Source organism: Lathyrus oleraceus, chromosome 6, assembly GCF_024323335.1.
Source record: "Lathyrus oleraceus cultivar Zhongwan6 chromosome 6, CAAS_Psat_ZW6_1.0, whole genome shotgun sequence".
NCBI classification, from domain to species: domain Eukaryota; kingdom Viridiplantae; phylum Streptophyta; class Magnoliopsida; order Fabales; family Fabaceae; genus Lathyrus; species Lathyrus oleraceus.
This window is the reverse complement of record NC_066584.1, coordinates 383760046-383787894: the sequence shown is the minus strand read 5'-3', so window position 1 is coordinate 383787894 and position 27849 is coordinate 383760046. Positions and strand designations below refer to the sequence as shown.

The window sequence follows — 27849 nt, the reverse complement described above, 5'->3', positions numbered from 1 at the left end:
CACCTCAACACTAGGGAATTGATTCGACCACTGCACTTTAATCAAAGCGGCCAGAGTAGCTAAGGAATCTGCCAAAGGATTTTCTTCTCTCGGCACATGGTGTAATTCCACCTTGGTGAAGAACGTCAACAATCTCCTCGTATAATCCCGGTATGGAATTAAGTGGGATTGATGCGTATACCATTTCCCGTTAACCTGGTTCACAACCAAAGCTGAATCTCCATAAATAACAAGGTTCTTGATCCGTAAATCAATTGCCTCTTTGACCCCCAAGATACAAGCTTCGTATTCAGCCACATTGTTGGTGCATTCAAACATTAATCGGGCAGCAAAAGGAATGTGGGATCGCTTCGGCGTAACCAAAACAGCACCAACTCCGCTACCATTCACGTTAACGGCCCCATCAAACATCAGAATCCATTCGGACTCAGGGTCAGGCCCCTCCTCCGGGATCGGTTCCTCACAATCTTTCGATTTGAGAAACATGATGTCCTCATCAGGGAACTCAAATTTCATTAGTTGATAATCCTCAATGGGTTGCTGGGTGAGGTAATCAGACAATACACTCCGCTTTATTGCTTTCTGAGAAGTGTACTAGATATCGTACTCAGTCAAAATCATTTGCCATCTCGCAACCCGTCCGGTCAATGCTGGCTTCTCAAATAGATACTTGATCAGATCCATCTTGGAAATCAACAAAGTGGTATGAACCAGCATATACTGTCTCAGTCGGCGAGCAGCCCATGCCAAAGCACAGCAAGTTTTCTCGAGCAGTGAATATCTTGTTTCACAGTCGGTAAACGTTTTGCTAAGGTAGTAAATTGCATGCTCTTTTCGACCAAACTCGTCATGCTGCCCCAGTACACACCCCATAGACCCCTCGAGGACTGTCAAGTACAGGATTAGCGGTCGGCCCTCCACAGGAGGCATCAGAATCGGAGGCTCCTGCAAATATTCTTTTATTTTTTCAAATGCCGCTTGGCAATCATCATTCCACCTGACTGTTTGATCTTTTCTCAACAACTTGAATATGGGTTCACACGTGGCTGTTAGATGAGATATGAACCGTGAAATGTAGTTCAATCTACCTAAGAAACCACAAACCTCTTTTTCTGTTCTCGGTTCAGGCATTTCTTGTATCGCTTTTACTTTAGCAGGGTCAACCTCGATTCCCTTTTCACTTACAATAAACCCCAGCAACTTACCAGACCGCACTCCGAAAGTGCACTTATTTGGATTCAACCTCAATTTGAATTGTCTCAACCGGTCAAACAACTTGGCCAAGTCTACCAAATGCCCCTCTTCCGTTTGGGACTTCGCTATCATGTCATCAACATAGCATTCGATCTCATGATGAACCATATCATGAAACAAAGTCACCATAGCTCTTTGATACGTGGCACCGACGTTCTTGAGACCGAATGGCATCACCTTATAACAAAAAGTGCCTCATGGTGTGATGAACGTTGTTTTCTCCATATCATCTGGCGACATTTTAATTTGATTATAGCCAGAAAAGCCATCCATGAAGGAAAACACCGAGAATTGAGCCGTATTATCTACCAACACATCGATGTGAGGTAATGGGAAATCATCTTTCGGGTTAGCTTTGTTCAAATCCCGGTAGTCCACACACATCCTCACCTTTCCATCCTTCTTCGGCACCGGCACAATGTTCGCGACCCAAGGCGGATAATTAGTGACAGCTAGGAAACCAGCATCCAACTGCTTTTGTACTTCCTCTTTAATTTTCATGGCCATCTCGGGTCGAGTTCTGCGCAACTTCTGCTTTACTGGAGGACAATCTTCTCTCAACGGTAACTTGTGTACAATGATATCGGTATCCAACCCTGGCATATCCTGATAAGACCAGGCGAAGATATCAACATACTCTTTCAACAATGCTACCACTTTGCTCTTGACATTCTCCCCCAAAGCGGCCCTAACCTTTACTTCCTTTCTGACCTCCTCGGTATCTAGATTAACAATCTCAACTTGCTCCTCGTGCGGTTGAATCACCTTCTCCTCTTGTTTCAACAACCTGGCTAATTCTTCCAGCAGTTCACAATCTTCTTCGCCTTCTTCTTCGGCATGATAGATCGGATTGTCGAAGTCATATAAAGGTGTAACAGGATTGTTATCAATGAGATCCGGAGAATGATCGCATCTGCATGAATGTTGATTCATGCATTGCTTTAGAGTCGGGACGAGACAAACTAAAAGGATGGAAAATGAAAATAAACATTGCCATTTTTATTAATTTTTATTAAACTGCAAAAATAAATGAAAAACAGGGAACACCGCTTTTAATGTGAAAATTTCCGTTTATTACTGATGCAAATATTGCAAAGTGAAACACATGAGGTGGCCCTTACAATGAACCATTACGTTTCGGGCAAAACGTATGGCTTTCATGCAAACAGAATTGAAAAACAGAAATATTACTCTTCACGCAGAGTGACAGTGATGATCTTTTCGTCCTTCCAGTTCTGGATCTCCATCCCTGGTACGCACGGTTTTATCCATGAGTCGAGCTCGCAGTCACTGTCAATCTCTTCACCCACCGCACAGACGCGATCTAGATCTAGCATTCTAGTACTGGTGAACGTGAACGACTGACGACGTCCTTTATTCTGTCCAGACGAGCCTTGGCCCGACTGATAGCCAATCCCAAACCTGTCCTCTTTCGCCGCAATGTCTATCATTCTTCCCCAACCTGGGGCTTCTCCATTTTTCACCACTTCTACAGCCTATCTATAAGAAGCAATGGACGACTTTTTCTCTTTCTCAGCAAAAATGGCATTCTCCACCTTAACGGTTTCAAATGCCTGACAAGGTGTTTCAAATATTTCACCGTCCATCTCCACATATTTGAACGATGACAAGTGGCTGACAAAAATATCCTCCTCCCCACAAACTGTTACGACCTGCCCGTCCCAGATATACTTTAACTTCTGGTGCAAAGTCGAAGTTACTGCCCCAACAACGTGTATCAATGGTCGACCCAACAAGCAACTGTATGCCGGCTGAATGTCCATGACATAGAACACAGACTTAAACACCTCGGGCCCAATCTTCCCAGGGAGCTCAACTTCCCCAAACACAGCCCTCTTAGAGCCATCAAACGCTCTAACCACCAAATCAGTAGGCCTTAACACCACTCCTTCACAATCCAACTTAGCCAGGGCCTTCTTAGGCAACACATTGAGTGACGAGTCCGTATCAACCAGAACGTGCGAAAGCACTGCTCCTTTACACTCCATCGAAATGTGTAATGCCCTATTGTGATTACGTCCATCCACAGTAAGATCGAGATCAGTGAAACCCAACCCATGGCTGGCGTTGACATTTGACACCACTGTCTCCAACTGATTGACCGTAATCTCCTGCGGGACATAGGCCCTCTTCAAGATTTTTAACAAAGCATCTCTATGGCCTTCTGAGCTCAATAGCAAAGATAAGATTGAAATTTTGGACGGAGTCTGCTGCAAATGATCAACAAGTTTGTACTCAGACTTCTTGATAATCCTTAAAAACTCCTCGGTTTCATCATCAAGCTCATTCCCCGACCCAACAGGCGCCGGTGCTGCTCTAGGAGTACCTTCATTCACCGCCTGTTTACCTTTTGCCCTGGCTAAAGCCTCGGCCTTATCTCTCTTTTCTTTTTCTGCATCCCCACTCCTTAATGTGTCAGGCGCAAACAACCTCCCGCTGCGAGTGAAACCACTAAGTCCGGCATTATCCACCTTTGAAACGGTGGTATCACCTGCAGCCTGATCTTCCTGCTTCTTCCCATTACAATACACCTCCCCACCATAGTCCCACGGCACATCATCATCATTTTCATATGGAGTGGGTCCCAGTACCGTGATGGTAACTAGAGCCGCATCTGCCGGCGCTGACAAGTAGACAGGGTCAAAATAAATGGTTATTGTTGAAACATCCTCCTTTTCCAAATCAAATCTCTCAAATTGGAGACTTCCCTCATCCATCATTTTCTGAACCGTCTCCCTCAATACTACACACCCATTTATAGCGACAGTGCAAGCAGCACAACAATTATCACAACCCGGAAAAACTCCATTCTTTAACAACTGTCTCTTGACCACAGACATTGGAGTCCTTATCTGATCCACGTCCATCACCCCAATTTTCCTCTTATCCTCCGAAATTGCATTCACCCCCATCTGACCATGCGTCGGCATGGGATTAGCATTAACATTCGGCGATGGTGCAAAATTGATGGCCTTAGAATCCACCAAATCTTGAACAACATGTTTAAAGGCCTTACAACCCTCAATGTTATGCCCGGGAGCACCAGAATGGAATTCGCACTTAGCATTCTCATCATAATTGGCAGGCCTCTGGTCTAGTCTTAACGGAGCCAACGTCCTCAGCTGAACCAACCCAAGATCTTTTAACTTCTTTAACAGAAAGGCATACGTCACGGGTGGCCTATCAAACTGACGACCAGTCATCCTTCCTCTCACTTGATACCCGGCCCGTTGTGTTCTCTGTTGAAATGGCTGTCGTTGCTGTTGCTGTTGCTGTTGTGCTGGTTGATTATCAGCAGGAATTGTTACGGCAGCAATATGCTGGTAGTAACGATCCCTACCATGTCCTCTCTGGGCATACACAGCACTCGTGTCACCCTCCTTCTTACGCTGATCGTTCCCAAATGGCTTCTTCGATCCAGACGACGAAGTATTTCCCTGTATCTTTCCCATTTTTAACCAGCTTTCAATTCTCTCACCAGCCACTACTATGTCTGCAAAACCAGTGACGGGACAACCCACCATCCTTTCCGCAAAAGTCCCCTGAAGGGTACCCATGAACAAATCAGACATCTCCCGATCCACTAACGGTGGTTGAACTCTGGCAGCCAACTCTCTCCACCTTTGTGCATACTCTTTAAACCTTTCATTCGGCTTCTGAGACATACCCTGCAACTGGGTACGGCTAGGTGCCATGTCAGCATTGAATTGGTACTGTTTAAAGAAAGCATCTCCCAAATCCTAACAGCTCTTAATATCTGATGATCTCAACTTGGTATACCACTCAAGAGACCCGCCAGATAAGCTATCCTGGAAGAAGTACATCCAGAGCTTCTGATCCATGGCGTAGGCAGATATCTTTCGGACAAAGGCCTGAAGATGAGTTTCCGGGCAAGAACTCCCATTGTACTTATCAAACGTGGGCACTTTAAACTTCTGTGGGATCACAATCCCCTCAACCAGCCCCATGTTTGTCATATTGATAGCCCCAGGAGAGGTATGGGTTTCCAGAGCCCTGATCTTTTCTGCCAGTACCTGAATTTCTTTGTTCGGCGGTTGAACACCATATTGACCAAATTGCTCGTTCAACACAGAGAACTGATCTTCTTCTTTATCCTCCACAGCCCCAAAGAAAGGAGGAAACTGATTATCCTTCAGAGTATTGCCCACAGGACCTAGTCCCCCGCCTGCAGCAAAACCAAAACTACCACCATTGTCGATAACTACACCAGTAGTAGTTGCCTTCCTTCTGGGATCGCCACCATCCCTAGAACCACCAAGACCATTGATGGAGGTACCCTCTTGATTATTGCCACTATTGGCAACCGAAGCCCGCTCAAGCTTCTCCACCTTCTCAACAAGTGCTTTCTGCCCCAAGGCGAACCCTTGCATGACGTTGATCAACTCACTCATCTTCTCTTTCAGCTCGAGAATGTCAACGTTGGGTGGATCCATCAGTTTGGGTTTGTTGCGTCTGGTAGGGTATCTGTGCGGACGAGCTACGTGCAAAGGAATGATTCTGCGTGCGCGAGCAATGATTCCTGAAACAATCAAACACGTTAGAAACCGACACCTGCAAAATAGAAGACAAGTTATTATGATTCATGCATGAATGCAATGTATATCCATATGAGGAACACTCTGTCTTTCGATCCTGGTTTCATTGAGACGGATAAGAATCCGACGGCAACATTCTGACATCAATCATCTGGTTTTACCATTCAGAGCAGAGAGTTATGATTTAGCAAAGATATCAACCGACCATGTGTGTGTTATGTGAGTGTACACAGAAAAGCAAATAAAGCTTGAAGATCAATCATTAACTAATAATAACCACTGTATAACAAAAATGCACTACACGTGCGAGAATCATACATCATGTTTGATACAAATCAACTTTACAATCCTCCAGAATCGGAAAGAAATATAAGCAAGTGAATTCCGTCAACATGCCTGACGGTAATCCAACACATGATAACACTGCAATAAAAGCTAATCTGAAGAAGGTCTCACAGAAGACTCTGCACCATCAACCATCCTGGTAAACTTCATAGCGAACCTGAGCTCAGTGTTCTCCAGCCGAAGTCTTCCCACCTCTTTCTGATGAATCTTCATCTGTCGGAAATAATGGTCCCTCTCAGCAAGATAATGATCTCTCTCGACCATAATCTTCGCTTCCTTTTCTCCCTTAACCCTTAGCTTCGCTTCCCACTCTGCAGTAAGGGCTTTGGCTCTAGCTTCCCTCTGAGTCTTCACAAGGACTTGTCTCTTCTTTTCATCTTCAATAATCCTCAAAGCTCTAGCCAACTGCTCTTTGGTAAGGTCGTGCTCCTTCATAGATGACTCTAAAGCTTGGCTGATCTTACAGTAATAGGCGGTGTCTATCTCAAAACGTTTCACCTCCAGAGCATGTCTCTTAGCCTGGTCTTCTGCTTTCCCTTTGATTTCCTGATTAGCCAGTTGAGTTCTAGTAACACTCATTTCTATTTCGGTCTTCTCTACTTGCAGTTGATCTCTCTCCCTCCTCATCTCAAGAAATTCATCCATACTGACAGCAGAACATGGCTCCTCAATCAACGGGTACCAAAGATCACCCACAGGAAATGGTAGACGAGTGAGCTCAACCCTCTTTCTGATCCAATCATCAAACGGAGGAAAAGACCTGTTATTAGCTCTACCAAAAGGAATCTTGCCTTTCCTTTGGATGTTACGCCACGCCTCAGACACTTGCCTCAACAATGACTGATTACCCTCAATCAGGAAGTAGAAAGACTTCTGAATCTCGCGCTCGAGAGGAGGAACCTCCATAGCAAACCCCATTTGCCTCTTAAGAAGCGTCGGGTTATAATTAATACAACCTTGAACTCCTATAAGAGGCACATTGGGAAAACTCCCACAACTGCAAATGAAATCTCGTCCAGCTTCATCAATGTGAGTCCGAGCTATGTCCTTGGCTCGTAAACCCATCAACTTGGTTGCCCAATTGACAGTATGGTCAAGAAAACCAAAGGCACCTCTGGAAGGCAAATATCCCATAAACCATTTATATAACAGTTGAGCATAACATCTAACCAATCCTCCACGCCGCTTCTCATTCCGATTATGGACCGAGTAATAAACATCCCCGATCAAGGTAGGAATGGGATTTCTCTGAGCAAACACCCGGATGGCATTAATGTCCACAAAGTTCTTCTGATTAGGGAACAGGATGATTCCATAAATGCTTATAGCAAGTAAAGCACAAACAATTTTCCAATCACCCAAAACAGCATGCTCCTTGGCTTTAGCCTCCAAGAAACTCAGATGAAAACCGGGCAACTTTCCTTTCTCCTTCAAACCTCTCTTAGTCACTTCCTGGCTCAAATAAAGAGCACGAGAAATCTCATCAATATTAGGTTCTTCCCTAGTGACATAGAAAGGAATCTGGTTTCTGACCTGAATACCCAGGATACCGGCATAATCCTCCATCAAAGGTCCCAACAAGTAATCCGGGAAGACAAAACATCTCAAACCCGGATCATAAAACTGGAGAAGAGTATGGATGGCACTCCTATCCCCATCTGTGAGCCTGAAAACCATCTTCAGAATACCACCATAAGCCTCACGGAACATCCCCACATGGTCAGGCGTAATCAATGCTACCATATCTTTAAACACGCCAATCTCTGGATCAAAGAAACTGTAGGCAACATCAGCTTTCAAGTCGGTCCTCATATCTGGAACAAGGATGCCTCTCAACCAGGATCTCAATCAAGAATGTAACCTGCATATGGATAAACATGAGTTAGATGCGGATAAATGCAAAATGGGAATGATGCAGATGCATGAATGCAATGCATAGTGCCATCCTCCAGGTCATCTGAACATCAACTATATTGTATCCCGGTCTCAGAACTGATCACAACCATCTGAGGGACTAAGTAACCACAAATCCAACTCGGGGTTCCGAAATAAACAGAACCGGAGGATATATCACCATCATCACAAGAAAGCCACAGAACGGATAACCACAAAACCATCTGAACAAGTAACCCTCAAATTCAACCCAAGGATCCGAAATAAACGGAACCCGCTGATAAATACCACGGACAGAACTTCGGCGTGTCAGAAATAAATATCCATAAATTCGACTTATAAATAGAACTCAGATCACAAACCGAACCAAAGTCACCATCAAGGAGTCACCAACAGAACTTGTATCTGTAAGAATCAAATCCTCCCCTCACAGGTGAATTCTAATAAGGTCATCCTAAGGCGGATAATCGGTCTCGACAATCGGATAAGATACTCAACGGGTTTGCCCTTTCGGGTGTGCCGTGTAGCTCTCATAAGATCATCTAAACCAAAGATCCGGGAAAGAACGGACACCGAAGTCAACAGCTCAAAAGAGGTAACCCAACCATAGTGGAAACTCCACAAGGAAGAGCTCTCTCAGAAGAACCTCGTCTGGCTGTGGTATGTCACGTCTCAACATCATGTTGATCCAACATAAGCAGAGACATGAGACCACACTGATCCTAGGTGTATACTCGAGCCTGGGTTTTAGCCTCACTCAGAACATCCACCCCAAATCATAGGAACCACACCTGTCTAGAATCCAGCACAGTGATAATATGATGCATGCAATCATATATGCAAATATATACAATCACAATATAATAATCACAAACGCAATAAATAAGCAGTGAAAGCAACCCAAAACTACCCTAAAAACTATGCTAGAGAGCGCTAGGATTGACTCGCTTAGGGAAGATGGACCAGCAAGAGGTCAACTCAGTTCCCTAGCAGAGTCGCCAGCTGTCGTAATGCGAAAAACAACCGGCGGGAAAATACAGAGCCGCCACCGACGCTATTCATCCTATGACGGAAAGGGAGCGCAGGACTAACCTAAGAAAGGGAAAGGGACGGTCTTACAACCAGAGATTACAAGGTACGGGAGTCGGTTACGCAAGGGGAAGGTGTTAGCACCCCTCACGTCCGTCGTACTCGACGGAATCCACGCTCAAAAGATAGCTCAAAGAGTAGGGAAAGGTTGCTAATAAAACTGCTCAAAGAAATTGCATAAACTGGAATAACAAACAGGTGGATGAAGAAAGAAAATGGAGGAAGTGGACTCGGCAGGATGTCGCATCCTGGGCCTACGTAGTTTGTCAGAAACAAACATCAGAGTCGACGTAGTTCGGGGAAAAGGGATACATGCTCGCTAAAACATCACGTCCTATGCCTACGTATCTTCTCTATCCAGAGAAGAATCAGAGCACTCGTAGCTCGGCTAACGCACGCCGAAACAAGACACCAAAAGAAAGACGCTGAGACGTCAAAAGAAACACTCAAAAGGAAACAGAATGCCAATACATGGACTTATATCCGACTCCCAACAATAACCAACAAGGAAACAGAATGCCAATACATGGACTTATATCCGACTCCCAACAATAACCAACAAGGAAACAGAATACCAATACATGGACTTATATCCGACTCCCAACAATAACCAACAAAAGGAAACAGAATGCCAGTACATGGACTTACACCCGACTCCTAACAATAACAATCAAAACAAATGAACCTCGAGATGAACCCCGAAATGAATGACGATCACCACAAATGATCCCCAATATGAATAACAGAAGAAATTCCCAAGGTATGAACATACCACACGCGTCCACGCTGAACAAACAAAAACTCACACCAAAACAAAGAAGAGGGTGGACACACACAAGACAACACAGCAAAAAAGAAAAAGGGTGCCCGGAGAGATTGCTCGCAACCTCCTGCCTACGTATCTCATCTGGTATGAGAATCAGGGCGACGTAGTTCCCCTTAACAGGGGTACAACACTCTCCTAACCAGAGACCAGGGAAACAACAAACTAATAGGGAGACTAAGACTCGAGCCTAATAGTTGTCATGCCAGCAACAATCCCTAAGTTGAGATCTCTAATCAGAATCCTAACTCACACAGGAAGCAAGTCAATTTAGAGGAAAGCAAATAACCACACCAACATAAGTGAACAAGCATCACACACTATATCCATACAAGAGGCCCAAACAATGGGTAGGCTTTAGTCAAGAGGGGTCATATCAACCTCGACAAACAACCCAAACTGTAAGGGTAATCAACTGGGCTCTTAACCACTGACATTGAACATCAAGGTGAGCAGATCAAAATGGTAATAAGGAAGAGACCTCATGCTCTTAACCCTGGCCTGGGTGAGCTTAAGACACAGAAAGCACGGGGATCCAGAAAGAGGGATCCTATTCCACTTGACAGACACTGGACAAAGATCTTGGGTACATGTTCAAAAGCATCAGCACGTAGTGCGAGCATAAAGAACGACTCACTGAATAACATGGGATTGGCTGCTAATCACTTTTATCCGTCAATTGCCTCTACTCTTGAAGGTCTTATCAAGTGTCACATGCCTCATCTTGGAGGTCTTTGGCATAATCTGTAAACAAACACAAACAGAGCCTCTTAAGGAGGACTTCCAACAAAATGCCTGCCAAAAAGGTGACAAGACTTCCAGACTACATGAAGTAAGAGAGTAGCTACCTAAGTGGTGTATCAACCATAATCCAAAGCTCAAGCAAGAGCTAAAAGCAAGCAACTAAGGTACCTGTACAAAAGCTAACCAGTTAGTACTTCAGACATAAAATCAGAAAACAAACAGTGAAACCATTCAACAGTTACACCACTCAATGAACAATGCTCAAGCATTCAAATGAACTCAAGAACTCAAGCACATCACTTAAGATCCTACAAAACAAACAAAAGTTAGAATTCAAAGCATTTGTATCTCACAAAGTGAGAACAAATCAACCATCAATGCTAAATGTCCAAACCTGAAACACAAAGCACAGTTAGTTTATGCACAAAACACTAGTACAAAGACTTAGTTCAAAACCAAACCAAATGACCAAAACAGAACCCAATCTTTTACATAATGCATATTCAAACAACCAATAAAATGTCCTCAAAAGGACCAACATCAATTCAAAAAGCAAGCATCTCAAATGGCCTATGTAAGTCAATGACAAACAATGTGCATAAAAATGAACTTCCAATTTAGAAAATCCAAATCAAAACAGAAATGCATGCAATAGCCTTGAGATTTTTTATGCAAGCTCCTCATGTCATTAACAATCAATGTGCAAAAAATCAAATTCAGAAAGGTTCAAATGATATATGAACAAAAATGCACAAATTCACTATCAAAAATGTGACACAAATTGTCACATGCATCTTCATGTGTCAAAACAATGAAAGCATATGAAAAAAAAAATCCAAACCAGTGCTCAAAAATTCCTATCACATGTGAAGATCAAGCATGCAAAAAAATCAGATCAAATGGCTCAACAATGAAGATTTCACAAAGCATTGATCACAACATGTCAAATTAGCACAAGGTTGACTCAAAAATTCACAAATAAAAACCCAGCAATCAACAAATCATGAAAATAATACCATAAAAAACTAGATATCAATACCAAACTATGAAAAAAAATGGAGTTAATTTGGACTATTTTTCTATTTTTTATGATTTTTCTAAGATGACCAAAATAAAGGGAAATACATGGAAAATATGGAGGGAAATAATATTTGAAATTAAATCAAAAAATACGTGAGCCACACGATGAGGCACGAAATCATGATCAAACGCTCCATATTTAAACGCTCAAAGCGCACCGTTTCGGAATGACAGATGGTGTCTTCAACGCGGGGAAGGGTGTGCACAATGGGAGGTGGCACAGACAGGACCGGGCTAGATGCCGACATGGAAGCGAGAGTAGGAGCGAAGCCTTCTGGTATGAAATTAGCAGGCATTCCCCAAGGGAACCCGGTTGGCATAGTCGGAACAAAATGGGTTGTTGCATCAGGCACAATAGAAGTTGCTATCTCAGATATGACAGCCATCGCGGGAGGAGCTGCAGGAGTTGGTGAAGCTTGGCTCTGGGCGGCCAGAACTGACTCCATCATGGCAGTCAGTCTAGAAATATCTTCTTTCAAGTCCCTTTACTCTTGCTCAAGATGCTCCATTATCTTTGGATGATTGTCCCTGGTATTATACTGGTGCGTTAGCTTGTCTTCAAAATAAATGAAGAGCAAAGAGTTAGACCACTGATCAAGAGCTCAGAACAAAACCTGCTTATGCATATGATGCATGCAATATTTGTGCATATGATTTGTTTTTTATTAGAGGAACTTTATAGAGATCTATTTGCAAATATTTGAAAATATTGAACTTTTAAGACATATATGAAATACTCATAGCAATAATATTTGGAAAATTTTTACACCAAAGAAGTAGTACAGTTTTGGTAACCAAATACAATATAAGAGAAAAGGAGAATGAACATCATATGGAGCCCTAGAAACAATCGTCCAAAGCCCTCGAGATCGGCAGATAAGTTGCACGAAGCCTCTTCACCTCTCTCTCATAAGCTGCTTCCATATCGGCCTTCTCCTTAGCGAGTTGATCATACTTCCTCTTCCAAAACCTAGATGGATGAGGAAGAAGAGAAGTAACCACATCATCAGGCTCATCAATGACCTAATGCTCTAGAAACTCTATCACTACATCCTTATCTTTGAGCTGCTGAAGAAGTTCCTCACGCTCACGAACCCAAGCATGCGACCGATCTTCATCTCTCAACTCCTCTACTCCTTGGTTAGGGAGGGTTGAAGGCCCAACCATAACCATAGGGGTAGGTCTCGGATAATCATATGGCATGCGGTACTCAAGAGCTCTCTTCCTCACCCAAGCGGTGTAGGGTTCCAAAGCAATGCAATTCTTCGGACCAAGCTCATTCCTCCCTTTCTTATGAACTTTGCGCCAGGCGCGGACCATCCTACCCTTCAAGTTCTGGGGATCTTTACCCTCTTGAAATAACACACCTTCTAACAAAATGTTATTAGGTTTATCCTTTTAAGGGGACCCAAGCTGACAGCGAGCCAAAGCAGGGTTGTAGTTACTTCCACCACATGTGCCAAGAAGAGGCACATTGAAGAACTCACTACAAGAATCAATAATCTGAATGCCATCATAAACATGGTTATACCAAGAGATATCATCATTAGTGAGAGACATAAGTCTCGCAGACCACCGTAGACATCCCTTGTTCTCCTTGAAGGCAAGCGTCTGAGGCAAGTGCGAAATAAACCACTTGTACAGCAGAGGCAGATAGCACACAATGGATCCACCACCCTTTGCATTCCTCATATGCAAAGAGAAATAAGTGTCACCCAACAGAGTCGGAACGGGATTAAGAGAAGAGAAATCCCAATAGCGTTCACATCTACAAAATTGTCGATGTTGGGAAATAACACTAGCCCATAGATGAGTAGCACAAATATGGCTTCAAAGGTGTCCTCACTCATGGCCTTCCCAAACAAAGTAGCTTGAGCAATGAGAAAATCATATGGGAGGCCTTGAATTCCATCTTTGGTAGTCATATGAGCAACAATATCATATACATCTATGTGAAGCATGTCAGCAATCTCTTGAGAAGACGGAATCTTCTCCAAACCACTGAACGACAACTGATCAAGAATAGGTATACCCATATGATAGGCATACTCCTCAAGTGTAGGCAAGAGCTGGAAATCCGGAAAAGTGAAGCAACGATACAGAGGATCGTAGAACTACACCAACACACTCATCAGGCCTTCATCCACTTTGTTAGAAAGAATAGACAGAAGCTTCCCATGACGAGCTCTAAACTCCAAAGGCTCTAATACATAAGATGTCAAACTCCTTAACTCTTTCAAGTCGGGTTGTCGGAAACTGTACCTCTTCGTATTCCTTCTTTGCTTATCCATGTCTGAAAATTTGCAAATAAACCTCTTAAGTTCCTTGAAAACTTTATTGTTGATGATATGGATGCAAATGAATGCATGAATGCATGGATGCAACAATCACACTCAAGGATTGTCGCAACCTGAAAAATACAAGGGTGCGAAAAAACAACCGGCGAAAGAAAATGACAGAAGAGTCGCCACCGTGCGTTATTTATCCCAAAGGAGGGAAAGGAAACGCTCGAAGTAAACCTAGAGAATGGAAAGGAAAAGACAAGGTCTCGCAACCAAATCTTGGGTTCGGGAGTCGATTATGCGAAGGGAAGGTATTAGCACCCCTACACATCCGTAGTACTCTACGGGATCCACTCTTGTTGTTCTTGTCTAAAGGGTGTGTGTTTATCTAATGTACTATTTACTAAAAGGGTCAAGAGAAAAATGACTCGCACGGATGTCGCATCCACTGCATACGTATCTCATCTGAATATGAGAATCAGAGTCTTCGTAACTCGGCTACCTATGGGTTAAAGAGGAGTGTGCTCGCTAAGACATCGCGTCTTATGCCTACGTATCTCATCTGGAATGAGAATCAGAGCAAAACGTAGTTCAGCCTAACTACGGGAATAAGGGTCTCGATTGCAACTAGGGCAAGAGAAAGGGAATGTCTCGATCGCAACGAGGGCGAGAGAAAGGATCGCAACAAGGGCGAAAGCAAACAAGGATTAGTTGTTAGTTGTTAGTCAAACTCGGCAAGACATCGCATCTTGTGCCTACGTATCTCATCTGAACATGAGAATCAGAGTTGCCGTAGTTCGGCTACATAGGGATTGCCATCTGAACATGGACTTACAAAGGAAGACACCAGTTGTGTCAAAGGAGAGTGGGCAATGTGTTCACGTCCTAGCAGCAGGTGTCGCAGCTCGCTGAATCGAGTCTTAGGCAGTTACCTCTTTGCAATAGGACGGATTGACATGCCACAAGATCGGAGACGCACAGAAGGTCTAAAAGAAATGGGGAAGCTCTACCCTAGAGTTGTCATGCAATATGTACTTAGGTGTTAGGATTTGCAAATCTACATTCGGAAAAGCGTCATTTATCTCTACTCGACAATCATGGCCGAAACATTGTTTTGTATCTCTTATGACAATACATCTTTCATTTTAAAAGGTTTTTGATTGGTCGCACGGCGGCGAGAAAAAGAGTTTGATTGGTTGGATGTGCTTTGAGTGATGGCGAGAACTAGGATTGGCGAGATATACATCTCGAATCCTAGCCTCAGGAGTGCATGGTATACACCATGTTCCATTTCCATCTTTATTTGCAAAAGTGTTTAATAGAGAATTAAGTGTTTTGAATTTGATTGAGAAAAGGGTTTGGAGAAACCGCATTGACAATTTTAGGCGATGGCGAGAGTTAAGATTGGCGAGGCATACGTCTCGAATCTTAACCTCAGGAGTGCATGGTATACACCATGTTCCATTTCCACCTTTATTGAAAAAGTGTTAAATAAGAATTAGGTATTTTGAGTTTTTGTTGTGAAAATGACTTGACCTAGATCAAGTATTGATGGACGTTTGAGAAAGATTTGAATGAGTGTTTGATAGAGCAAAGTGGGTAAATTGGATGATGGCGAGAGCTAGGATTGGCGAGATATACATCTCGAATCCTAGTCTCAGGAGTGCGTGGTATACACCATGTTCCATTTCCACCTTTATTGAAAAAGTGTTAAATAAGAATTAGGTATTTTGAGTTTTTGTTGTGAAAATGACTTGACCTAGATCAAGTATTGATGGACGTTTGAGAAAGATTTGAATGAGTGTTTGATAGAGCAAAGTGGTAAATTGGATGATGGCGAGAGCTAGGATTGGCGAGATATACATCTTGAATCCTAGTCTCAGGAGTGCGTGGTATACACCACGTTCCACTTCCATCTTTATTGAAAAAGTCTTGACTTATGAATTAATATTTTTTGAGTTTTTATTAGAGAAAATGGCTTGACGTTGAATCAAGCATTTGATGAAAGTTTGAAAGAAAAGGAATAGAATAGGAGGGCGGAATGAATTGATTTGTTTATTGAGAAAATACTTGACGTTGGATCGAGTCATATTTTTGTATTTTTTCAGAAATGGTGGATTTTACTCTTGGGTTAGTGTCTAAAACAAATAGAGAAATAAAACAATACAACATTATATACACATTGGGGAAGTGGGGTACATTTTGTCAAATGGGGATTCAAAATTATGAAATAATTAGATCAGGCCCAAACAACAAATGATGCGAAATATGAGTGTAAGTGCAAGAGAACCGGCTCATTGTAAGAAAGCCCAAGAGTAAGCTATGTGAGGTTGATGGCGATGCTTAAAAAGCAATCGACTTACAAAGGTGTGGAAAATGGGCTCGATATTAAATCGAGAAAAATATGATTTTTATAGTTTTAAAATGGTTTTGAATGAATGATGAAATTAAAAGAAAACAAATCTATGTTATGATAATGAAACTATGAAAATAATAAAGCATAAACATAACAAAAAATGTTAAAAGAAATAAAATACTAAAAGAAAATGCTACATATGAGTATTGAACCCACCCCACTCAAGACTATGATACTACCCTTCTCCACCAGACCACTCATGACTAGTTATTATTTTGATGCTACTTTAAATATATAAACTAAGATAAACTAAAAAAAAGGAATTAAAATAAAGAAACTAATAAAAAAAAAGATTTGTTGGACTATCCTAATAAATGATGGGGAACCAAAAAATTAAAACCCAGTCGCCTGGCTGTTGGGTTCTTCAACAGAATATGCATTGAAAATGTGTAAATACTTATTAACTACTTAGGAAGTTTAAACAAAATCTTTAATGTTTTTTTCAAAACTTATTCTGTATAAAAATAAATTAAAGAAAAGAAAAAAAAAGGAAACCAAAACAGAAGACACTTCCGTCTCCGTCTCTCACAATCTCACGAATTCTCTATCAAACTCAAAGAATCTCTCTCTCTCAACTCTCATCGTCCTCAACCTTCGTTTACTTCTCTCACTCTCCCCACGAGTCTCTCTCAATCGCGTCACTCTCAATTTCACTCACACCAAACCCTCTTTCAATCGTGTGTCCTCAAACTCTCGTCTCTCTCACAAAACCGCTCAAACATCGTCTCTCAAACAAAGCACAAAGCGCGACAAGACAAATCCATGGTTCCCAAAAGAAAATTTGACAGGACGGCTAACCTTCGACGGTGACGGCGAGCTCAGGTAATGCTTTCTTATCCCTTCCTCTCTTCAAACGCTGGTTTTCTTGTTTTTTAGGATTAGGGTTTTAATTTTGCTTTTCAAGTTTTCAATTCCGCCTCCTTTCCCTCCACTGATTCGTTTTCTATTTATGCTTCACAAATTAGGGTTTCAATCGGTGTCTTGGATTCAAAAGAGGCGTTCCTGCAAAACACTTTCTTTGTGCTCAGTAACCGATTGGTCCCTTTCATGTATGGATTTGTAATAGGTAATCTGAGCATGTGTTTTCTCCTTTGTTTTTGTCTTAATTCCAATTTGGGAATTTCTGGATTTTAACTGCCTTGGCTAATTACTTTGTGTTTTTTTTCCCTTTTTTACCGCAGTGAAGATTCTCTTGTAACCTTGAGGTTGTGGATGCTGCATTTGAGGATGAGGATGAACATGAGGCTCGACATATGCCTGCTGGTATTGATTCTGGTCCAGGGTATTTGTTGCAAGTTGTTTCACGTTTTGACTTGGCTCAGGTTGCAAGCTTACTCCATCTTGGTGTGTTTTTGTACAGGTACTCGAAGGAACTTCTCATGTGAAACGTTTATAGGTACAGGCCTTTGCAACCTGAGGCAGCTCACGTCATAACAAATGGTAAGCTTCCGAAAGCAGTTTCGGTTTTGATCACTGCTCTGGTTTGATGCCTATTCCATCATGGGCGAATTCCATCGGTAAGCCGTCAAATTAATGCATTTCCTTAAACTCGTTCTGTTTCCGCAGGTTCAGCGGTTCCCTGCAGAGTAGCTCTTGGTCATCTGGTTCAATCTCGGTTCTACGGTCAAGGAGATCAAAGACTGATCGCATGACTCTACCTCCTTTGATGAACTCAGGAGCCAGCATTAATGTTTCAGCAGCACCATTGGCAGAGACCATGAGGACCATAAAGACTCGGATTGTTTTAGAGAAGTCGGATATTCCATGTTTCACTAGCCATGAAGCATACCAAAGACCAAATGCATACGTAGCATAAAGTGCAAACTGAGCTATTCCATATCCGCTTCCAGAAATCTATCCCTTCCAAAAGCACCTTTGTAGCGGAGTTTCAAGACTGGGAGCAAAAATGCGAACAATTTTTTTGCTTCTGAATTGAAGGCTGCAACAGTCCTTACATTGGCTATAGCCTCCCCAGCTAGTTGTGTGGCCTTGGCATGCGCAGCTTCCAGGTCACCAGAGAAACCGGTCATGAACATTTTCTGCAAAACAGTGGCTGCAACAACAACAGGGAATACAGCAATGAGGACAAGGGCGAGACGCCACTGCAACACAAAACCTGCAGTACAAGCAACAAGCATAGGTGCAGTATTCTGCACAATTATCGAAATTCGGTCTCCAATAGCTGATCTGACATTGTTGGCATCAAGAGCTAGCCTTGCAGCAATCCTTGCACTTTCATTTTCCTCCTGATCAAACCAGGCCATTTCATTCTTAAGCACGGCCGCCAGCATTTTCTCCCTCACACGTTTCGTAAGATTTTTGTCAATAATATCCCAGAAGAAGTGTTGCAATGTGTTGAAGACAAGTGCAGTTGATGGAAAGTTGGTTGGATTTCTTGGCAGCAATGTTGTAGCAGCATGTATGCATCTGCAACGGAAAAGCTCTTCGTGGCAGCACGTTGTTTCATGACAGCAGGATGGTGTTTTTGTAGGTGTTAGCAGGGTTTTGAGTATGACATATTCCTGGGAGCTACACCCTTAGAACCTGTACCGTGCAACCGGTCCCTTAATGTATACTTGTATTGTTCTTGCAACATCTGCTTCTCTCCACGAACGTTGCCTTTGAAGTTCTCGCATCCGGTTGAGCATTACGTGTTGTTTGTAAAAGCTGCATTCACTTATCCAGGACTGCTGTCTAAAGTAAGACTGAAACATGTCGGATGGTCGACTGAATTAGTTCTCACGCCATCACAGGTAAAAACATCAACAGCCTTCTGGTTGCATTCATAGGCAGCTGTGGAATTTCCATTCAAATCATGTTCATCTGCACATTCAAGATGATCTTTTCTAACCCTTAGCAACTTGTTCTATTGTTCAACTTTGCAGAGATCAGTGCTTGCGAGAAAGGGCGCCCTTGTGGAGCCAAGAATACGTGTTGGCGGCGACGAAACAACCGTGAAAGTCATCATTTGAGCCCTTGAGCGCTCATGTGCCTTTATTGCCTTTTGTTGATTTTTTTAACTTGTTCTTCAAACAGTAACATAATTACTTTTGTAAGTGGTTAGCTTTTGGCTTTGTAAGTGAATTATATCAGTAATTACCGTGTGTTTTTTTTTTAATCATAATATGTACTGAATTTGTTTCAAGCTTGAGCTATTCCAGTCTTGGAAGTAAAAATGCGGTTGAGAATAGCTGCGAGTCGCACACCACCTTGAGCCAGCCTTTTCTCCATAATAGGCAGTCGAGAAAGGAAGTACTCATCTTTTAAAGTGCTTCCCGGTGTAGTATTCCTATACGCAAACTTGCATGCCAAGCTAACGCTCTCAGAAGCATACCAATATGGACATGCTGTGTAGTTGTGTGCACAATGTTCCCAAATAGATACATCATTTGACCAAATATCAGTAATATTCCGTTGAATAGCCTGTATCATAGTTGAAAGATCTGAGCCATAGAACATTTTCAGAGCAGACTCAATAATCATGTTATCCCATACATGATGAAGATTTGTTTTCCTCCTGTACCAACGAACTGTTATCGAGTTTCCACCTAGGTCTCCGGTAAAACCAACATGTAGGGGCTGATGTACATCCCCAACAAAATGTGACAAGAACAAAAGTGCCTTTATGCTTCCGTCCATCAGAATCATGACAATCTCTACAGTATTGATAATGGAAGCGAATTTCATCAGGCCAAGAGCAAAGTGCAGCAAGATCGCCATGAGCAGAATCTGGAAGCAGTTGTTTCACTGCAAAAAGAGCATCTTCACTAAGATACTCCTGTGTAATTTTACAAACCACATAGTGTCCCTCTTTTCCCCAACCAAGAACTGTTGGTATCAGTAACAGAACTAAGAGTGTAGAAGAAATCATCGAGATTGTGTTTCCATAAATATTGCACGGTTCATAGGAGTACCATTCTTTTCATTCTCCAAATTTAGAAGAAAATATCCCTAAATTTTATTCTTCAATTTTAAACTTACTTGTTTTTCTAGATGAATGACTTCGTAGAAATCATTAAACGTGAAGTGGTCATGAAGAGAAATGCAAATGACTGATTTGATGGGAAAAAAATTTCAGAGTCAAAATCGGGGTATGACAAGGATCAAGCAAGTCACACCACACAAGGGTCACGGGATGGTTCAAGCCATCATTCAATTTCAATCATCCATTTTGGTGGATTACGGTTTACACCTTATCAACACCCAAGTTCCATTGATATTGAGGATATACGAGAACGGATCAGCCGTGAATCACGGGTTTGTTGTAAGTCACGAGCATGGGGTCTCGGTTAAGAACCACCCAAAGGGAGTGTACTATGGTTAAACCTGACAATCATGTTCTAAAAAGGTTCTCGTAGTCATCATCCCATCTTTCGGATATTATCGGATAAAACGACTACTCGTATTCCAAAAATATTCTCAAGAGAGACTCTTATAAGTGTAGTATCGCGTAACAATCGTATCAAATCTTACACTTGAACGACCTTCGCACTACGTCCTAAAATAGGCCAAGATAGGCTAGGTATCTAAGGTCCTTGGCTTCTAAGGTTTATATTGGAAAGAGTAATGCCTAACCACGACTACTCGTGTGACATTATTGATCCTAACAAGACCTCCACCAAGTGAATGAACTTGCAAGTCAACTTGCTAAGGAATAACTCCACACAAGTCAACAAGACTATGCCATTCTCCTATCATAAGTGCACTCGAATTCGGGTATAGAACTCATCTCACAAGAAACCACCAAGCATACAAGCAATTAATATATCAAGCAATTCATACATTACAAACAATACAATCGTCCCAAATTTGCAAAAAAATATGTCACCAATAAATATAAACATACAACACGTATAAGAAAAAAGTAGGCTAAACCCACTAGAGAGATGAAATCCCCAGCAGAGTCGCCACTTTTCTGTAGCGGGGTTTTCGTTACCTTTAGGTTTATTGACTAAACCAAAAGTAAACATACAATTCGAGTCGCCACCGCACTTTTATTTGTCCAAAGGAAAAACTAAAAAGCGAACAAAAGCCAAGTAAGAAGTTTTATCAAATCAAAAACTAATAAAAATGTCAGAGATCTGGGTAAGGGGGTTGGTTATGAAATGGGAAGGTTTTACGCACCCAAAACATCCTTAGTACTCTAAGGGAACCCTTTTTGCAAATATGTGTTGTAGGTTGGTATTTGTGAAAATATGTGCAAAAGATTGGAGGGATGAGAAGAGAATAGATTATATTTACAAGTTTGTTGTTTGAATGGATGAACCCATTGCCTACGTACCATCACAAAGGTAGGATCAAAACCTCGTAGTTCGGGGTAAAAATCTCAAAGATTGGTGAATTGATTTGATCAAAAGCCTTAAGGTCTTTTGTTATTAAAGGGAGAAAACTCAACCTAAACCAACAATCCACCATGTGAGGAAAGCTTCAACATATTAGTGAGGGGTTAACCCTATAATAAGTATGGAAGACTTATAATCCAATCACTAAGGATAAGGTGAGATTTACATCAACCACTATGATAACTCAAACCTATGACTAATGTTTATGAAAAGGTTTAACAAAGGTGGCCATTGGAACCACAAAAAACAACTTGAAGTGAGTTGTATTTACAAGTTAGATTTACTTTCAAAAATGAAGTCAAAGTAGGATTAAGATTCATTCATAATGAGTATTAATGAAAAGATTTTGAAAAGTCAAAGGCATAAGGCCTAGGTTTCTAGTTTGAAACAAAATCAAAGTTTGCAAGAAAAGATTTTGGCTTGGGTTAGAATGAGGAGAAGAAGAGAAGGGCTAGTCCTAAAGCAATCAAGGATAAAGAGAGAAGATAAAACCCTTGGAGTTCCTCTTCTTGAAATCATAGAGATGATTCAAGATGCTCCTTTCCTTTGGACTTAGCAAACAAACAAGCAATCACACAATTTAGATTCAAGCTCCTAGGATCTCCATTTGGCTTGTCTCCCTTAACTTGGCTACTCATGACAATGGTCCTTTTACACAATCTCAATGTGGAATCACTATCACACAAGAGCAAACATCAAAAAGTTCACAACACAATAAGGGGAATGGACAAAGAACAAGTTTAGATGAGAAGTCCTTTAAAGTCAACTTTGAAATTTAGCATTCTAAAGGCATGAGGCCTAGTTGCTCTTCAACAAGTCTAGCATTCTAAAGGGATGAGGCCTAGTTGCTCTTGAAACTCTTTAAGCATGGGTAAATCCTAATTCTAAGTCCTTTCTCCTTTTTGCATTAGGTTCACACAAAACAAAGACAAAACAACCACAAGACAACAATATATTTATATACAATAATGAGCTCAAATGAGCAAAAGAAAAATGACATAAACATAAAATATGTGCTCAAATGAGCAAAATGAAAAGCAATATGAATAAATGAGCAAGAAATAAATGGCATTAAAGTAAAGGGAAAGAAATTAAATGCTCAAATTAAAGTTAGTAATTAGTATGGTTAGGTTAGTTTGTCATAAGACAATGTAGCGCTATGTTAAGCAATCGTAAGTGGACTAATATAGTAGTCACACCTATCTGAGGCCGGTCAATAAAACTATAGGCAAATAAACACAAGTTAGAGATCATGACTAGTAAGTCAAGCTCCTAAAACTTGCCATGCCAAAAATAATAGGGGAATGGCCTTGTATGGACTTTAGATTTTTTGCTTGACCAAGAAGCAACCTATCTTGGACACAAAACAACTCACTTGATCTTGGATCAAGTTGAGTTTGGTTTAGATCAAAGAAGGTTAAGCCTCTCATTTGTCAAGACCAACCATAAGACATTAACTCATTGGCCAAAATAAAAAGAAAGGGATGAAGATGAAATGGATGGAAAGGGAATTCAAGTATCAAATTCAATTGGTCAAAAGTGAACCAAATCATCATCAATCAATGCTAAACAAAAAAGAAATGAAGATCACAAGTCAAAAAGTCAACCATTTTTTTTTGGTATTTTTGAATTAAAAAATAAATGCAAAAATAAAATAAACAAAATATGGTCAAACCTCCAATTTAATTCAAATCAACTTCAACAAGTCCAATTAAATTCTCATAGGTCTAACATGGTCAAATAAACTTTGACAAATTTTTTCAACAATTTTTGAAATCAAAAACTATTTAAAAACAATTAAAAACAATGGAAAATAACACAATATGAATTAAAATCTCAAATAAATCTCAAATAAATCTCAAATCAAATAAGAAATTGATGAGACTATTTTTCATTGACTTATCATGATCCATAGGTGTTAGGAAAATATTTTTGGATTTTTCAAATATCAGAAAGTATTTAAAAATGAATTAAAACTATTAAAAATCAAATAATTCACAAAAAATATTAAATGAAGTCACAAAAATAATTAAAAATCAAAATATGAAACTAGATTTTTCAAGAAAAATTTTGGCATTGGTCTCATATTTTTGTGACTTCAAATAAAATATTTAGCAATTTTTGAAAATAAAAGGAATTAACTGAAATTAAAAGAAAATAAGAAAATCAGGAAAATCCAGTGCCCTCAGATCATTTCATTAATTGACGTGACAATGATCATATGGCTCTAAGGCGCTGACATACGATACACTTGAGTCAAGCGCGCTACACCTTGCATTTAAATGAGTCAATATAAATGGATCCAATGGCTCTGAAGCAAACACGTGGGGATGGTGGTGGAAACCACCATCTTCACGGCGATCTAACCATTTCCGGCCACCACGCGCAGGAAAATAAATGGCAATAAAAATGAAAAATGAAGGCATCAAAATGAAGTTGAGGTGATGTACATCACCCCTGTAACCATGGATCATCCTCACAGTTCCTATTTAGAGAGAAACATGAGCTTGAAGATCATGGTGCATGAACTGAAATGGCACGATTTGCAAAATTAAGACCACCAGTGGCCTGCCTCAAGCATGAGGACTTCAGAAAACCATACAAACCAAAGAGATTCACATTATATTTCAAGATATAGATCAAGAAAGTTTGGTGTTCTACCTCTGAAATGAAGCTTCAAACAACACGAATTCTCCAAGCTCTTGATCTACTTTTGCCCTGGAAATGTGATGGTGATGCTAGGTTAAGGAATTGAGCTTTGGAGATCAACTAATAATGTTGAAATTCAAGCTTGAAAGAGAAATAGAAAACTTAAAATTCCTTTAGTGAGGGTTAGGATTTCAATTCAGCAGCAATTCAGATCTCCACTTGGTTGCCATTTGAATGAAAACGCACACTTATTTATAGCTGAAATGTGATGAGAAGCATGGTTCCCTCGTGTGCATGAAATTTGAATCCTCCTTGCATGGGCCTGTACAGGCGCATGTAAGGCCCAATGATGTGTGATAAGCCATGCTAAACTCAAATGGAATTGAATTGGACATGCAATTGGATTGGTATTTGCTTGCACATGAAGTTATAACATGAAATGCAAAAATGAACCTAAATAGAAAGCTCTTCGAAACTCCCACATGGAAAGTCCAAAAAATTAATGTGAGTAATGGTTGGAAAGCCCTTGAAATAAGGAACAAAAGTCATGTTGGGAAAAAATTCATTTGGAGTTTGGAACTTAATGAAAACTAGTTGTGAAAGTTTGGGTACAAAATATGTCTAAGCCACCTTTGAAAAGTTTTATCAAAAGTAAGCATCTTCAAGCCCTTATGTTTCAATGATGAAAGCTTCAAATGGAAACACCTTAAACATCAAAGTTGTATATCTTTTCAAGATGATAAATTTAGACTTAAATTTTGCATCATTTGGATTTTTCATGAGAACGTTATGGGCACTTGAAGTTGGACATTTTTCAAATTCAATGACTTAGGTCCAAAGTGACCAATAATTTTTTGTATTATCACATGTGTTTCTTTTAGGATTATGAAATTTTGTCAAACATAACATTTGAATAAGACATCTTAATATTTCCAATTCATTTGGTCTCACCTCAAAATCACAAAAATTAAAGAAGTTAGGTCCTTGGGAAGTTGACCCAAAATTAGGGTTTCAGTCAAAATGACCTATAATATTTTGAAATGAATGATGACCTTCCAAGTTTCAAATGGATTTTTGATGAACATGAAAGTTGTTAATATGGTTATTAAGAACATTGTTTCTCTTGGGGTATTCTTCATTTGGAAAATACATCACAAGTTGTATCTCAGTGATCTTCAGTTTAGTCAGATGACTTGACTGGTCAACGTCTCAAGGCCAAACTTCAAATCTTGATGAATGAATGATGAATTAAATAACTTCCCTTTATTAAATAACTTCCCGAAAATAGGCTCATATATGCATAAAATGATGAATTAAATAACTTCCCTGGATTAAATTTGATCATAGGTTGAGGTTACTTCATGAGCAAGGCACAGTCAAAGCATAGTTGAATTAGGGTTTCCTTGGGAAACAATCCTCAAGCCCTTTGGGTTATCTTGATAAAATTGGCAAATTTATATACTTGGGAGACATATATGATGATTAGGAGCTTTGTGGACCATTGTCATGATTTTTATCATCTTCATCTAGCCATTATCATTGAGCTTAGGAGCCTCCTAGGAGCATGGGAGCACATGATCACTTGAGCTTCAAAACAAAAAGAGTTAGTGACATATTTTTGTGCTTTTGGTTAGTAATCAAAATAAGAAAAGCAATAATATACAATTCAAGCATGCTTGGTGGTCTCAAACCACTCACACAAGTCCCAACCCTAGGGTTAAGGAGTCAAACATGCTATGATCCTTGAGGCAACGCACTTGTGCAATGATATGATGCCATGAGGGATCTTAGGGTCAAAATTAGGGTCTTACAGGATTTTTATTAATGTGAAAGGATGTAAAAAGATTTTTATTAATATGGGGCCTCACAAGATTTCGCAATCCTGCTCCTACATATCTCCAGGTGCAATAGAGAATTCAAGGCTTACGTAGTTCTGGGTAGAAAATGTTTGTTTTGTTGGTCAATTTAGTGTAAGCTATCTTGTATTAATCGACAAAAAACATTGTTTTACCCAAAACAGGCGAGGAGCGGACGTTCACATCACATTTAATGGGTTTACAAATCAACATTCACGGGAAAGTGTCACTTATCTCAACTCAATAATTATGGATGAAGCGTTGCTTTGCATCATCTTAAGACAAATGTATTTCATTTGTGAAAATGTTTTTAAAAAAAATCAAACTCATGGAGGCGAAGAAAGAATTTGATTGGTTGGATGTATTTTAGGTTGAAAGACAAGTATTTATGAGTTGCAAGCTCTTACAACTTGGGTTTAATACTCGGGATTACGTCTCGACCATTCACCCAGGTAATATTTTTCTTTCAATTTTATTATGAAAAGGGTTTGAATATTTACATGTTTTTTGAAAGAAAGACAAACACTTATGTCTTGCAAGCTCTTACAACTCGGGCCTAGCGTTCGAGACTACATTTGGACCTTTCACCTAGGTAGTCTTTTTTTCTTCTGATTTCATTAAAAAAGAAAAAAAAAGGTTAAAAGTTAAATTAAAAGTGATTAATAAATAAAGTTTTGAAATTATATAGAAAAAAGGTTGATAGTTCAAGGTTTGGGATTCAATGAAAGATACATATTAATCATGTGTCCATTGTCTTGTTAGCATATCAAAATCTAAGCAGAATAAAATCGATGTCAAATACGGCATGCAAATCAATCACACAAGCAACAATCAAACAGGTCAAAATCCTATCAAGACCAAATTAAAATCTATATGATACCATAACTTTGAACTTTCTTAGAAAAATCAAGATGCTCAAAACCCTAACTAGACACACCTAATTTAATTCTTTCTTTTTATTGTTTTTTATTGTTTTTTTTAAATAAATAAGTGGATAAAATAAAGAAAAGTTACAAATAAAACTAATATTTGTTTTTTAATAATATATTACTAAATAATAAAATAAATAAATAAACTATAAAAGAATAAAGTTTATTTTTATAAATAGTAATAAAATAAAATTATTGGAAATTATTATTATTATTAAAAAAACTAGTAAAATAAAAGATAAAAGGGCTAGAAAGAGGGTGAAGGGCATAAAAGCCAAACACCAGTAGCCCAGTTGGAGGGGAAGGTCGGGTCAGGTCATCACCCAAACCCAACTCGGTTACTAAATCCAAGGAACAGAAAAACCCTAAAAGACCAAATACACGGTCGCTCAATTTTATGCAGAAAACACGTCCATTCTCAATTCTTAAAGAAAAAACAAAATGATGGAAACACGATTAATCGATCAAACATTCGTGTTCACAGTAGCATGGATCAAGCATTCTTTCTCGACTCTCTAAATCGTTCTCTCCCTCGCTTCTCTTTGAAAACCGTAGTGTCACAAAAAAATG

General features: G+C 40.2%; 1 pseudogene; it reads right to left on the bottom strand.

The window, feature by feature from the left end:
* Window positions 1-19613: 19613 nt before the first annotated feature.
* Window positions 19614-20374, bottom strand: LOC127095774 (endonuclease 4-like; annotated as a pseudogene).
* Window positions 20375-27849: the final 7475 nt, after the last annotated feature.